Source organism: Aethalodelphis obliquidens, unplaced genomic scaffold (assembly GCF_003676395.1).
Source record: "Aethalodelphis obliquidens isolate GAN/ISIS:26980383/991018 unplaced genomic scaffold, ASM367639v1 scaffold7, whole genome shotgun sequence".
NCBI classification, from domain to species: domain Eukaryota; kingdom Metazoa; phylum Chordata; class Mammalia; order Artiodactyla; family Delphinidae; genus Aethalodelphis; species Aethalodelphis obliquidens.
The window spans coordinates 39,596,418-39,613,561 of NW_020837951.1; positions in this window are offsets into that span (position 1 = coordinate 39,596,418).

The window sequence follows — 17,144 nt, forward strand, 5'->3', positions numbered from 1 at the left end:
AAAAAAAAAAAAAAAAAAAAAAAAAAAAAAAATTGGTGTTTGTTTTTTGTACTTTTGTACTTTTCTGTATGAATACAGTAGCCTGTATTTGTTAAAACATTCTGCCAATTTAGCATGCTTGCACTCCCTCTAGACTAGTGTATTCCAAATTTTAATGGATCACAGATCCCTTTGAGAAACTGAAGAAAAGTACATTTTTTTTCTCTACACCACCTCCCCTCAACCCAACAAAAAGTCACACATACATTGAACACATAAATTCACAGATGTTTATATATTTCAGAGAGTTCACTGACCAGCCCATTTATAAACAGCCTTTGGGTCCATGTATCCCAGAAATAGTGGGTAGCGCCTCAGTAGACAATATACATCTTTAAAGCAAGGCTAAATAAAGATCTTCAATGTATAATGTTTGACAGAAGGATGGTTGCACATTTGCTGAGCTGACTGAAATACTCAAATATACCTTGCAATATAAAAAGCATGATTTCACTATGTCCATTCATATACTAAGGAGACAGATATATGGCAAAACTTTCTATGATCTAATACAATAAAGAAATCTTAAAAGAAATTATGTTTTTATAGATATGAAATATATAAGTATGCTCTAATTTTTTTCTCTCTCAGAGCAGTGAAACAATATCACTGCTTTTTCTACCTGAGCATAGAGCTGACCAAAGAAAAAAGGGTATGGATCTTCTTGTCTATTGTGGGTGAAATTAGATAAATACCTAAAATATTATGAGTCTGTGTCTGAACAAGAGTTGGAAATATGAGGTGTGTGACAGGAGAAAACAATAGATAAAAATATAGTAGTTAGACAAATAGACAATAAAAAGTAGAACAGTTAATGGTAAAAAGGTCATAGATTTAGCTGTATTAAAAGGGCATACTTGAGAATGAATGGCTAAAGATAGATCTCAGACTATACCAGTCAATGTAGTGCATGGAACATAGGAAGCAGGTAAGGAACAAACACCATGAAAAAAAGTTCAGAGCAATGCTAGGAATCGGGTTTATGTGACAGTAACTATCTCCAGCCTCATCCTGCACCACTGCAACTTCTGAGCCCGTGAAAGGATGGCTGCTACATCATGAATGAAATTTATTTTCATGTTGTATTATCTTACTCGAGGTACAATTGTAGATTTTTTCTCCTGTTTTCTTCTAAACAATTTTTAGTTTATTTTCACATTTGCATCATTTTGAGTTAATTTTGTATAATGTGTGAGGTATAGGTCAACAATTTTTTTGTTTGTATATGAGTGTACAACTGTTCCAACAACATTTGTTGAAAGATTATCTCTTCTCTATTAAGTTGTGTTTGAATCTTTGTCATAAATCTGCTAAATATCTTTTTTCTGGGTTTTCTATTCTGTTCCATTGATTGATATATCTATCTTTTCACCAACACCACACAGTTTTGATTACTGAAGTTTCATAGTAGATCTTGAAGTCAGGCAATATGGGTCTTTCATCTTTTACAAAATGTTTTAGATATTCTCATTCTTTTACCTGTCCATATGCATTTTAGAATCAGCTTGTCAATATCTCAGAAAGATCATCTAAAATTTTGATTGGGATTATGTTGACTCTCTAGATCAAACTGGGGAGAATTTACATCTTAATGAAATTGAGTCTTTCAATCCATAAATACAGTATATCTCTCCATTTATTTAGGGCTTCTTTGATTACTTTTATCAATATTTTATAGTCTTCAGCACACATATCCTGCACATATTTTGCTAGAATTATACTTAAGTATTTCATTTTTCTTGACACTATTGTAAATTATATGATATATATGATACATATATTAATATGTAAAATATGATACATATATCACATATGTATAATATATAATGTTGGATACAATATATATAATATATAAGTATACATTAAGTTTTGTATTCCAGTGATTTAGCATTAGTGCATAGAAATAGAATTGATTTTTGTATGTTGACTTTGCATTCTGCAACACTGCCAAATTAATTTCTTAGTTCTAAGAACTTTTTTGTAGATACTTGGGGCTCTATGTAGATAATTAAGTCCTCTACGAATAAACTTTTATTTCTTATTTTCTAATATGTATACATTTATTGTTTTTTCTTACCTTGTTACACAGGCTAGAACTTCCAGTAGGATGCCAAACAGCAGTAGTGAAAGATGACATCATTGCCCTGTTTTCAATATTAGGAGGAAAGCCTTCAGTCTTTCAACATTAAATATGATGTTATTTACTGTATGCTTGTAAATGCCTTTATCAGGTTAAGGAATTTTCTTTCTATTCCTAGTTTGCTAAGAGTTTTCATGGTGAAATGGATGTGCAGTCGTTTATCACAGCAGCAGCCTCTAGCATGTCCTGACTAATGCAGCATTTAAGCTAAGTCATCTGAGGTGATGGCAGAGGCACAAATAGTAGAAGAGAGGCAGAGATAAAGATGTGTGCGTAGCATATAGGAGGAAAGAAAACCCACAGGCCTAGAGAACTTTTGTTAGCGCCTTGGGATTCTGGGGAAGAAGCAGGAACATGATCATTAGAAACCAAATCATAAGGCAAAGACTAATAGAGTTAATGAAATAACTGTAGTATTATATTTATAGGATAGTATAGAGATTTAGCTATAGTAAAACTGCAGGCAAGACCAAAATACATTGCCTTGAAAAAGGAAACAAGGTAAGAACAAGTCACTCAGCAAAACTGACTCAGTGCGGGTAGTGAATTATTGAGTTCCTCCTGATTCTCCGCATCTTGGACAGACCTTTTTCTAGAGTGGTTAACTGGCCCCAGCACCAAGGGCTACAAGGATATACCACAGAACACCAAAGAACTCTTATAACCCCAAACATATCTAAGAGCCTCTGTTGGAGGGAAAATCCCTTCAATAACAGAATATATCATCTTGATCAAAACGCCATTGTGAACTTCTCCTTCTGTGGCAAACACTTTCAAGGCTAAGACACTACCACCCACATCTGTATGTCTCAGTGTATGCTCTACCAAGATGTCTGCTTGCCATCTGCTGTGTCCATACAATGCCAAACAGCCAGGTGAAAAGTGAGGGATTCACTAAGTGTCTCTAAACATCCAGGTGTTTGGTACCAAGTAAGCGCAATCTCCTGGTGCATGACGGTGTTTTTCATCTGGCTGTTTGGCATCACATAACACAAACTATTGTGTTTATGCTTAGGACTAAAAAAATATAGAACATTGTCACAAATTAGCACATTTTTCTTCCCAAAGTATAGGAGAATCTTAGCCCTGAAATGGGCTTCAGAGGACATTTAATGTAACTTTCCTCATAATGCATTTGTGGTATCTCTCTGTAAGTAAACCAAGGGAACTCCAAAAAACCTGTTTGGTGTCTGGAGAGATTAACCTTCAACCTCTGGTTTTAGGTGACAAACATACATACAATTTCATTCAAAAAGCATTTGTTGGGTGATTCCTTTGATCCAGGCCCTGGGAGTGAAAAAGACAAATAAGATATGTCCTCATAGACATATGAGGAGCTTATCTCCTCTAGACTGAATTGCTTACCTCAGTCTTGCAGAAGACAGTAATAAGGCAGGGGCAGGGGAAATGGAGAGAAAGGGACTACTAGGGGTGACAATTAAGACAGTGAGTCAAGGGGACTTGATGAATGATAAAATACATCTTCCATGGTTTGAACCTCTCAGTATTAGGCATATGGCTGGAACAATATGAACCAATTTCCCCCATTTAATCTTCATAAAACTCTTAACATACAATTATCCTTATTTCTATTTCATGGCAGTTTTAGGGGGACTGAGTGACATTTTCAACATCACACCACTCAAAAATTCAGAAGATGGTTTGTAAAACAGCGTCTTCTGCCTCTGGCCTTCTTTCACTGAATTGCTTTGCCTCCCTTCAAACTTCTACAACGAAGCTCAAGTTCTCAGTATCTTGATCTTGTCATCCCAAGGGATGAGCAGACCCTGAAGAAGGCTTGGATCCCAAGACACTTAGAGATTTCTCCAGATGGAATACAGATTACTCAAAAGTGTCAAACCAGCCAAAAAGAAAGTAATAATACAGAAAAAAGAATGACTGACACTGAAAGGTAGAAGAGAACTCAGGCACCGACCTTGGAAAGCTAGAGAAAATGGAATAGGCATAGATGTTACGAGCAATAGACAGATTAGATAGACCTGAGCTGTCTTCTAACCAAAAGAGCCCATTTCCCATCTTTTGAGTGTCAGGTAAAAACAAATCCAGACTTAGATAAGGAGAGATTTTATTCAAAGAGACTATTGCCATAGGAAAAGTGTTCAGATCTTGAGATCTTCAAGGGTCTTAAAAATCAACACATGTCAGTCATACCTCTATAAAGTGGTGTGAAAAAACAAAGCAATGCTTTTCTTTTACAGGGATGGCTAATCAGGGATAGCAGGAACTCTTAAAGGGAAATTAAACAGGTGAGGGAGTGAGCGGATAGCATGACAGAGGAGGTCTAATGAGAACTGTTTCTGCCTGTGGTCATTTGATTTTCAGGGGGGATGTTCAGCATTTTAGTGCTTCCTCAGACGTGGGGGCCAATGAAAGTTCTGGAGACCTCTGGGGAGGAGAGAGAAGTCTGACTTCTAACGTTTGACCAAGCCAAGGCAGAGGGCAAGAAACAGGCAATTATAAACACTTGGTGAAGAGCCATCTGTGGTATTGACCCCTGAGAGAATCATCTATTTTATCTGCCTATTTTTATTTTATCTCTAGTGCCTTTCTCTCTACATTGCAGGCTCGGTCGTGTCTCTTTTTAATACTGTGATGACTAAAAACCCTATTTTTTTTTTAAATTATAACACTTAGGATCCTAGTTGCCCAACCTTAACTTCACCCTCCTGCTGAACCAGGTTTCCCTAGATAGAGGCATAACAAATGCACCAAACTCTGAGCCCTTCTCTACCCCAGTACAGGAGGTTGGCCCAGGCTGGCTAGTGGATTTCCATGAAGTTGGGTTTGTTTTTTTTTTTTTGGTGACTAAACCCTTGGCACAGAAAGCCCTACTGGATTGCACTTCCTGGACTTCAGTTTGAACTGGAGCATTCCTCAGAGTTCTCATTTTGGTCCTGATGGAGCAAATTTTTCAAGTGGAAATTCTGAATCCTTACCTCTGGTCTGCTATGAGACTCAATGAACTACACCTGAATTCCTTGGAAAGCTCAATTTAGAATGTAAATGATTGCACAGTGGACATTGGTTTATTGTCTCTTCATGTTTCTGGTAAGAAATATGTGGTTTCCTGGACCATGGGGAACCTTGCTTTAACTACCCCCAGTTTGATGAAATCTATGATTTTTATAGCTGATAAAAATAAATCTCACCCCCATTATTAATTTTTAAAACTAAGATCATAGCTATTAAGTAAAAGTCTATTTCTAAAAATGCATATTTTATTCTATAATTTCAGTATAGAGAAAGATGCAATGAAGCTTATAGATTTCACTTACTTTGCTGTTTCTTTTTTTGTTGTTATTTTAGAGAAGTCATAAAAATACAATAAACTACTTGAAGAATAGTTTATGATCTCTTTAATTTACCTCCTTCTTTCCCTCACTGGGGATATTTCTTTATACTTTCTTCTTATTTCTAGTTTTACCATGGTAATTGCTAATTGTAATACAAAATTTCTCTTATAGGATTGAATTATACACCCAGAGAAGGTAAGACAGTCTCTAGGGACTGCAGAGGGTAAGTCATTTCAGATTAATGCTGGTCTTATAAGTGCAAAATGCAAGCTTTAATTTAACACATGGGGGTCTGGATAATTTACTGCAGTATACCAAAGGCCATCATATATGTCCCAGAGGTGAAGGCTTGGAATATTCAAAGTTCAAGAAGGCAAACCGAAGAAATATTTTTTATATCCAAAAAACTCTGATTACAATGTGTGTCTGGATTACTGCCAGCAATTTTAATTTCCTGGGTTTGTTAAAAAATAAAGAGAGAAGAAAGTAAAGTGTCACAATGTGGTCATGGGTAAAGCTACTGGCAATGATTCAGGACTGATTAAAATCAAGGAGAAAAAATAAATAACATCTATAAATGGTATGGTGTTTTTCTTCTGTAAATGAGTAATTAGAAAACTATTGAAAAGTTCATTTCCTACAGTGCACCATATATTCCTCCTGAGACTGTGATGCCAAGCGCATCTCACTTATTGTTCTGACTGTTAAAACCTATCATTTTATAAAAGAAAACCGTGTCTGAAGTTGATCAAGAGTGAATAGTTGTTACCTAGGAAACAAATATAATTTTTATTACCACTATTGTGTACTTTATTTTAAATGAGGAATTGTATCCATTTCAACTGTTGGATGAGATGGGAACATAGTAAACAATGCTATAAATCTCTGGAATTCACTCTACGGTAAAAGCGCATTAAACAATTGGGCAACTGGAATTTACACAGCCAAACAGAACTGAGAGGATGAGGTACTATATAATTCTATAAGGATCATGAACACAACAGGGGAAGGAAATTGGCTACTCAGCACCGGTACTGCTCTGTGTCTTATCTAATTGTACATAACCTAGGTTAGCTGAACTAAGGACACCTCCTGCTGTGTCATAAATAGATCACAGTGTCTAAAGTTGATAATAATTGACAAAGAAAAAAATTGTGCTGCCAATGACAAGATGCCTCAGAGGATTATCTAATTTATTATCTTGAAAAGATTGGATTTTCACAAGACTATCAAATGGGAGGAGGGAACTGAGGGGAGTTAGAAAACTAAGAAGTTAATTGAATTCGCAAGACACATTGACTGTCAACAAGGAGAAAATCAAGGGAATTACATGGATAATTCAAGGAAAAAAGGACACCCTTCCTTAAAGCTTTGTATTTTCAGTTAATAGTTTTATGTAAGAGTGTGGTGTGCGTGTGCGCGCACACGTGTGTGAGAGAGTTTTGGAACCATCTTAATATTAATGGTAATGAAGCCAATACTATTTTCACCATGCCTTTGTTCAGATGAGAAAAATACTCAATATATTTGTGTAATGAAGTGGGAGGAATGTCTTTAGGAGTTAGGGAACCTGGGCTTTGCTGCTCACTTAGTGTGTACCTTGGCCAAGTCTCTCACATTTAAAACTGTTTTTCTGCTTTGCACTTGTCCACGTTATCTTTTTATTATTTATTTGACCTGGAAGCCAGATATTCACATAGGTAGCATCTGGTATTGGGTTATAACCAAATCCTGCCAAGTACTTGTAAGTATCTTCAACTGTACAGTATAAAACTGCCCTTCTCTCTAACAATCTGGACTTTCATTAAAAAAGAGTTCAGAAGTGAGATTGCTAGATCATCCAGTAGTTCGGTTCTTGATTTTTTGAGGAACTTTCATACTGATTTCCATAACGGCTATGCCAATTTACATTCCCACTAACAGTGTTTAAGGGTTCCCTTTCTCTGCGACCTTTTCAGCACTTGTTATCTTTTGAGTTTTTGATAATAGTCTCCTGGTTTTGTGGTTTAGATTAGCATTTCCTGATGATTACGGATTTTGAGCATCTTTTCATATATCTGTTGGCCACTTATATGTCTCCTCTGGAAGAATGTCTATTCAGGTCCTTTGACCATTTTTGTTAACCAGGTTATTTGGATTTTTTTTTTTTTTTCTTTCTATGAGTCATACGAGTTCTTTATGTATTTTGGATATTAACCCTTTATCAAATATGTGGTTTGCAAATATTTTCTTTCATTCCATATGCTGCCTTTTTATTTTACTGATTATTTCCTTCGCTGTGAAGAAAGTTTTTAGTTTGATATAGTCACACTTGTTTATTTTTGCTTTTGGGGCTATGCTTTTGGTGTAAAATACAAAAATTAATTACCAAGACCAATGTCAAAGAGCTTTTCTCCTATTTTCTTCTAGGAGTTTTACAGTTTCAGGTCTCACATTTAATTTTTTATCCATTTTAAGTTGATTTTTGTAAGATAGGGGTCCAGTTTCATTTTTTTTGCATGTGGATATTCAGTTTTCCCAACTACATTTATCAAAGAAACTATCCTTTCCATGAGCGTTCTTGGTGCGTTTATCAAAAATTAGCTGACTGCATATGTGTGCGTTTATTTCTGGGCTCTCTATTCTATTCTATTGGTCTATGTGTCTGTTTTATGTCAGTATCATATTTTTGATTACTATAGCTTAATAATATCATTTGACATCAGAAAGTGCGCTACCATATGATCCAGCAATCCCAGTTCTGGTTACACATCCAAAAGAAATAAAAATCACTGAAAGAAATGTTTGCATACCTATAGTCATGCAATGACAACAACCTAAGTGTCTGTTGATAGATGAATAGAAAAAGGAAGTGTAAGTTCATAATACGACTCCCCCAACAATCCTTGTGATGAGACTTCTTTGCCTCCCAGGGTCTTCCTCTTGTGTGCTGCTTAGATAAGACCACGCTGAAAGCTTACCAAAATCCCACCCTTTTTGGTTTGAATTGACCAATCTGTCCTTAGACCTCAGGAACCCAAATGCACTCCATTCATGGACCCTAATAAAGACATCTGTCCCAGGTTCTACTGTGTTCTTTTTGTCTGTATCCTGCCTTGACCTCCCAACCATGGCCCCTTGAGGCATGTTGTGTACCTCGTCCAGGAACTGTGAGTAATAAACTCTATTTCATATTCTCTTGCAGCCTTTTTTTGAATCGTGGCTCATCATCAATACCCCAGGGCTCTACTTAACAAATGTTAATTTTAAGGAAGTCACAACAATATATAAAGAAATATGATTCAGCCTTGAAAAAGAAGGAAATCCTGCCATTTGTGACCACATGGAACATGAATGAACCTTGAGGAGACAAGTGAGATAAGCCAGACAGAAAAAGACAAATAATGTATGATCTCACTCATATGCGGAATGTTAAAAAAAAAAAAGTTGAACTCATAGGAGCACAGAGTAGAATGGAAGTTACCAGAATCTGAGGGTGGGGGTGGGAGTGGGGAAATGTTGGTCCAAAGGTACGAAGTTGCAATTATGTAGGATGAATAACTATGGAGATCTAATGTATAACATGATGACTACAGCTAATAATACAGTACTGAATATGGGAAATATGCTAATAGAAGTGTTCTCATCACACACAGAAGATGGTAACAGTGAGGAGATGATATGATAATTAGTTGGAGTGCAGTAATCATTTCATTGTATATATATATATATATATGTATATCAAGTCATCATGTATATATAAAATATATACAATTTTTATTTAAATAAATAAACACAAAGAAAAGAGAAAAGCAAGCAAAATAATTTTGGGAATACCTGCCTATTGATGTGAGTGATTAAAGCTGTTACGATATTAATTGAAATGAAGAAAAGAATCTATTTTTCTTTCTATAATATCAGTGCATTATTATGTTTATATCCTGAATAATATTTTTTGGTGATAATTCTAGAAGTTACCTAGCCTGAGAATTTATCCTTCAAACTTAACCCGACAAATCATGAAAGTCAGTCTTAATTTTCCTGAGCTATATATGGATCTAATAAAATAAAATCAACTCCAATATCTTGCATTTGCCTATTTTGTAATAAGCTGGCCCTCATGGGAATGACGAAGACATCATGGAAATGGTCCTGAACCAGCTAATAATAAAAATCTTTTTCCCTGAAGAAATTAATATACCATTTTGGGTACAATTTATTATTATGTATTCATTTTAGACAGAACAGCAGGCAGTCTCAAGTAAAGATATTTTAAGAGTGTCCTCAAAGTCCCTTCTTGCTACTACTGATCAGAAACCTACATACTTATTATTATTCATCAATTATCCACATATTTGGAAAGCCACATAATGTATCAGTTAATTAAATTTAATATCAGAATATAAATGGCTCGAAACATCATTTAAAAATTGTACTTATAGAATTTTTCTTTACTTGATGAACCTTGAATTATTACAGATGAAAATAAAACTACCTTAAAGTAAAGCACATAATGTCCCATAAAGCACTGACATTAAGAACATACTATATAGAAATATCAGTCCTCATTATCTGTAATTGTTCAGCATAGAAAAACTGAGAAAACATCAGCTAATAGCAAAAAAGAATTGGACAGTATGCTCATACTAATCTGTAATTCTTAACAGGGTTTACTAGTTATCAAAACTGAAATGTCACTCATCTGTATCCTTTACCTGGCCAAAAGGCCCATTTACCCCAATTAAATAGGAAGGCAGTGAGCTTCCAGAGAGCATTTTTGAATCTCATCGTAAAACCCTGGTCTGGTTTTGAGCTAAGAGGGCATTAAGAAAGGCCACAGCATGCAGCAGAGAAGCACTGCCACGAGCGTGCAGGGTACTGAGGCTGCAGTGGAGCAAAATCAGGCACTTGGCTAGAATCCTGAGACAATTCCAGTCATGGGACCCCATGCTTTTGGCTCTAACAATGGGTAAGACCACTAGAATATTCTCTGACATACTCCTAGGGAATGTTTCCTCAGGATCCATGAGAAAAGTCACATCATAAAAAGAAAACTGAACACGGTTCCCCACTGGGAATCCAGTAAGAATACAGCAGCACTTGAGGTTGAGAGAAGAACTAGACTGATGTCAACAAAGATGAGTATCAGGTGCTGAAGGAGCAACACTAACTTAATACCAGGTACTGATCAGACAACAGAATGGCCAGTAATGTATCAAATGTATGAAAGTTAAAAATCACTAAGGAGGGACTTCCCTGGTGGTCCAGCAGTTAAGACTTCACGCTTCCTCTGCAGGGGGCACCAGTTCGACACCTGGTTGGGGAACTAAGATCCCACATGCCACACAGTGCAGCCAAAACAACAACAACAGTAAAGTCACCAAGGAGAAGATGTGAGGCAGCAAGAACTCTAATAGGTGAGGAAGAAGGCTTAGGGATTCCATTGACTTTTCATGATGCAGATTAGAGTCAAAGACATTTTAATTATATATACTTCTTTAGAGTACTTGTATACATTATTATATTTACTTATCTTGCTTCATTAGATTAAAACACCAGGAAGGCAGGACTGAATTTTAAGAATTATCTGAAATACTGAGTAAACACACTTTGTCAAATCAGGAGACCCTCAAAACTATCTCACTCCCTTAAAAAATTTAGCATGGCAACACTAACACATGGGAGCACCTAACCTGGATGAAGATTCCAATTCTGGCTATCACTTCTCATGCTCTAGTTGCATTCCAATAAGCAAATGGAACTCTGAACAACCACCCCAAGAAGCAGAAGCTTTACAAACTTTCTCACTACTGTCCGAGCATTAAAAAGCTGCTCAGAGGGGCCCTGCCTCCAGAGAGACGCTCCTTCCTCAGAGTACCAAGCAAACCAAGAACCCATGAACTGGTTTGAAGTCCTTCTCTCTGTAAGTTAACATCAACTTACAGCCTGTGAAAGAAGCCAGAGGCCTGTGCCTTTATGCTATGTAGGTTCCCAAACACCCTTTGGGTAAAGTAACACTCTGTCAAGGAGGAAAGTTGAGGAATCCTAAGTCAGTTTCTTATTGCTTGTTTTTAAATTTCAAGCCCTAGGTAAAACTTTTCTGAGCTCTGTTACCTAGAACAATTTGACTTTTCCATAGAGAAGTATCTCATTTTCCTGAGGACCCAGTGCCAGATCCTCTCTCTGGAAGAGAAGTTAAAGAAAAAATGTATTCACGATCCAGGCCTACTCTTCTGCCAGGGATCATCTTTGATTACGATCCCCATCCCGAGTCACACTGGGATGGAATAGCACAGCAGCCCCAGTGCCTGAGTCTTGATGGTAACTTGGAGATAGACATCTAAGCATCAACTATCTATCCATCAGGGGCCTAAATACAAGGGGATTAAAACCCATTCGGAGAACCCATTTAGAGGAGAAGTGGTTTTTTGTTTTCAAATTCCCTGTATATATCCTAAATTCCTTCCTGGCATTTGGCTGACTGTTTATTTTTAATGCGCATTTAGTGATGCAACTATGTAATCTTTATATACATAAATTATACCTGAAAGGAGAATGACATTTGAACTGTGTAGGTTTATCAGATAGACAGTCCCAATTTAGGAATGCATCCTTTATATAAAATGTCTATTATCGATCATTTTTGTCAGATACGAAACTCACACGTAAAATATACTGTATAGGTGTATTTTGTGGTGTGTTCAAATATCCTTTAAAATCATTTTCCTCTTTTTCTGCTCCCATCTTTTTCTGTTTTTTTCCAAGTATACTGGACACCCAATTTGTTTTCCATGAAATTACTCTCCAGACTCTTCAATGTATTCCTCTCAAGATGTTCTCTTGGAACATTCATTTAGTTCTAAAAGCAGCATTCACCTGATTTATCTCTGCAGTCATTGTTTCAGATGAGCATATTCCCAAGGACAAATTTAAAAGCACTAATGCAGCTTTATCTGTCTGAAGTGGCCTACTCTGTCATCGGCATTCACGGAGCTCTCCGGTCCAGCTCTAGTGTTCTCAGTAAGTGCCTCCAAGGTTTATTCTGCTTTCAAAAGAGCCCTGCACTCTGTGCTCAGTATGTTATGGAAGGTGCTTCTCCAAGAAGGGTGGACAGTGGATCCCAGAAAGAAAAGAAATGGTTATAGCTGAAGCAGAGGGAAAAGCTTTGCCTGTTTTCCAGTCTTGGTGAAATCATTATTTCATGGAAGTGACTGCAAATCTTGCTGCTTACAAGGCTGAAAACCAACATGTAAACAGAGCTGTACGAGGTCAAGTTGATATGATCAATATATCTTTGTATATGGGCGTGTGGGGCGGGTGGGGTGGGTGTGTATGTGTGGCGGGAGGGTAAATGTAAACATGTGACTATTGTTTCAAAATTAAGCGATTCCTAGTTAAAAGTGATTCAATTGTGTAGTACAGTACACCTGATTAGGAATAAGATTTGTTAAGTCTGCATTTGCTCAGAAGTGCTTCTTATCAACTCTGAGAAACATCATCTTGACTATAATTTTCAGGCAGCTCCATCCTGCTCATATTACCTTTCTTAACAGTCCCTGAAAAGGTTTTTACAACTCAAGATTTTATAATAAAAACAAAAAAGATTAGCTGAGAATGACTGAACCCACTCTATGACATGAACTCTAGTGCTTAGTAAACATTTAAGTTAATATCAAGCCAACAACTAGAATTTATACAGAGAGGATTTCATTGTGATTCCTATAAAAGAGGAAAGACTCTTAGACACCTGAGGTTTAGGGATGTGTGTGTTTCTTTTTTTCACAAAACTTCTCTTTTGGCTGTGTCCTTTATTGGAACTTGTTTTCTATTTCCTCTTTTCCCTGATACAGAACTGTGACTTAGCGAAAAGTGTGACATTTGGAATCAACCACTCACTCTATCCCTTACTACTTGTTAGAATCTTTGACCTTTAATTTACTCATCTATAAAACAGGAATAGGGCTTCCCTGGTGGCGCAGTGGTTGAGAATCCGCCTGCCGATGCAGGGGACATGGGTTCGTGCCCCGGTTTGGGACGATCCCACATGCTGCAGAGCGGCTGGGCCCGTGAGCCATGGCTGCTGAGCCTGCGTGTCCGGAGCCTGTGGTCCGCAACGAGAGAGGCCACAACAGTGAGAGGCCTGCGTACCGCAAAAAAAAAAAAAAAAAAAAAAAAAAAAACAGGAATAGCAGCATGTCGGTTATTTAAAAGTTAGAACAACATTGTTAGGCCATCAGGGTAATTCTCTCAAAGAACATGGACAGTTTCACTTGAACAGTGTATCCATAACACTATACAGGATGCTGCAATGCTGGAACAGAAGCTATTTACTTTCTCTGTAGCATGATTGTAAACTGTTCTGAACTGATGTACACCAATTTGATTCTGCACAACTTGGGGGGTTATTTTTGTAGAAAAAGCTGAAAATTGTGATGCGGATGGGTGTTTGCTGCTTCTTCATAAATTTCTTAATAGTTGTAATAAAAGTAAATCTCAGACCAAAATCTATAATCATACATACAAACATTAATGAAACCTGTGTTAGAGGCAGACACAAAAGAGTTAATACAAATATTATTGACATTTGATAAAGACCTAGCTCACTCTTTTTAAAACAAATAGTACCTGACATGAACAATTCACTAGAAACAGACACAACAATATTTAAGAGGCATATTTTATTGCCTTTATAAATTAGCATCAGGTAGTAAGAAATTCTGTCACCCAAAGACTAGACTCAAGTTCACTTAGCAATCTTGCCTTAGGTACTATCCTCTTATGGGCTGGGTGTTTGTGTCCCCACCAAAATTCACATATTGAAATCCTAATACCCACTGTGGTGGTATTTGGAGGTGGGACCTTTGGGAGGTAATTAGGTTTAGATAGGTCATGAGGGTGGGTCCCTCATTAAGGGGTTAGTGCCTTATAAGAAGAGAAATACAGAGAGATCTCTCTCTACCCAGGCACAGCCACTGAGGAAAGGCCATGTAGATGGCAAGAAGGCAGCTCTCCACAAACCAGGAAGAGAGCCCTCACCAAGAACAGAATCTGCTGGCACTTTGGTCTCAGACTTCTCAGCCTCCAGAACTGTGAGAAACGTCTGGTATTTAAGCCACTCATTCTGTGGTATTTTGTTAAAGCAGGTCATGCTGATTAAGACACATCCCAAAGGGTACAGATGACACATCTCATAGATTCTAATTCCCTATTTTATACAAGTGTTTTAAGTGTGTACCTAAAGTACTTTAACTGGTCTACATATCTTGAGTTCTACTAATTTCAAATTTGAAAATCCAGTTCTAACAACCATTATGCTGATTAACAAGCCACTAAATTCACCAATGAAAATCCACTTCTGACATTAATTATGCTAATTAGCCACTTATCTGGAGTTTCATTCCATACCAAGATAGAGGAACCTCAAGTTATAGAGGTCTCTGAAGTATGGCTTTTCTGATAATACAATGGCTGACCACCCATGGAATGTGGACTTTTTTATCAGAACAAATAACAACAGTCTGACAGTCCTAAAGTAAAATGAAAACCAACTAGAACCATTCATATACCACTTTACGCTGAAGAATTTTAAAAACAAGGTACCAATATCATGACAGCAGGTGTCTCATTTTTCTGTCTCTCTCTGACCTATGCTTTCTATTTCTCTTTTCTATTGATGGTAGTCTGGGGGTTTTCATCAACCACTGTAGTTTTTTGGCCGGTTGATTCCTCCTTGAATCCACAACAGCAACTTATTCCCCTTCCCACCCCCACACAAACTTTGCAGAAGCATGGCATCCTGTTACTTCCTTCCATGGGGGTACGGCCCTCTAGATTCAGCCCCCTGAGGTTTTTATAGTCTAACAATTCCATGATTACTATGTGTGGTCTATAATGGCCTGGCATTGTTTTACACTACCTTTATCTTTTAGGATAAGAAAGCCACATACAGAGGAGAAAAAGTGGAGTAGAACTTTCTAGGCCAAGGAATACAGTACAGTTTTCACACAGGCTACACAAGGGCTGCACATATTATTCTATCAATTTCCTAAGTCTTTGTTGCTTTTTCCCAAATACTGGATGCATATTCCTTCAGCCCATTTGCAGAAACCCTAAACTATGAAGTGGAACAACCAAAAAAAAAAAAAAAAAAATCAACCCGTGGCAGGGACTGCACTTGTAGAGAGAGCTAAAAATGTTAAAAGCCAGGTATAATAAAATCAAAATGTGCATACTGTGCCTGTTCTGTAGTTTTACATGAAAATATAAATTTGGAACAGTTAAGTGATGTGTGCAAATGGATTAGATACCTTTACTGTTGCCAACATAAAATACGTCATTCTTTTAATTTGTGTCTGTGAGCAGAGGTCTAAGGAAATAAGTACAGGTGATGTGTGCTTACTTTAGCCTCCCTTCACCCTTCACACTTTGGCGAGACTCACAGATCTTGGCTGGAGAATTACTCCTTTCTTGGCTTTTGTTTCTCTTTTCCTCACCTTACAATTTATATAGAAACTATTTCCTCTGGAGTTCACTCTTACACCCTAATTCAGTGGCTGGCCCAGTCTAGTTTATTTATTCCAGATGTTTATTATGCGTAGCATAAAATACATAATGTATGACATACTTGTGGGTAGTCATGCTTTTTCATTGGCCCTTATATTGGATTTCTTGGCATCCTAAATTTTTTCAGATGATGAGATTTCATTTAACACAATAAAAATATTTCATATTATCTGGCATTATATGCATTTCAAAGAACTTCAACTATTTTACAAATAGCACACTTACTCATTTTGTGTGGCTAAGAGGGTAAAATTTCAGATGTCTATTTCTTAAGTGGGATTTAGGAAAAGATTTTCCTGTGGCTCAGAAAACCTGATGGATTCTTTTAAACAACTAGGCTATGTGTATGTTGAAAGAAATGTGAAGAATTAATGAGAAGAGAAATCTATTGTATTAGGGGTCCGAAATATATTAGACAAAGCAATAATTATATAATTTATAATATACAATTATATATTATATAATATATAATTTGTTTAGAGAGGTTGTAAAGGTATAATCACATCAGTAAGTATGCTTAGAAATATTCCAAATGTTGTATGTGCATAATAAATGTTACAGATGACTGGTTTTGCAATAATTTGTTTCAATCAGAAAATTTACATTAAAAGATAGGAGACATAAATAAGAGAATGCTGTAGTGTTTATATTTCTGTGATCACAGTAGTGAGGTGATCCCAGAATACAGATGAATTTTGACTAAATTAGAGATTTAAAATATACATGAAAATATAGTATCTTGAAGAAATTCTACAATAAAAAATATTTTAACTCATTTAATAAGTGTTTCTCAAACATATTTGATCACAGAACCACATTGAAATACCTGGAACTTCCAATTTCAGCTCCAACATAAAAATAGGTTGGAAGTCATTATCCCTATCTTACAATAGGAAAAAAAAAAAAAAACTAAGCAAATTGAAAATAAATTACTTTTCTTGGACCCATCAGAGAACTGAGGTTGCAAGACAAACCACTCTGAAATCTGGAGAGACTGGTGAATACAGAGTTGCAACTAATATCTGCTTATCCAGAGCAGGGGTCACTGGGGCCATAGCTGGAAGGAATACTTAAACGGTAATTTTGATGAACTGCTGGAGGCTGTGTGA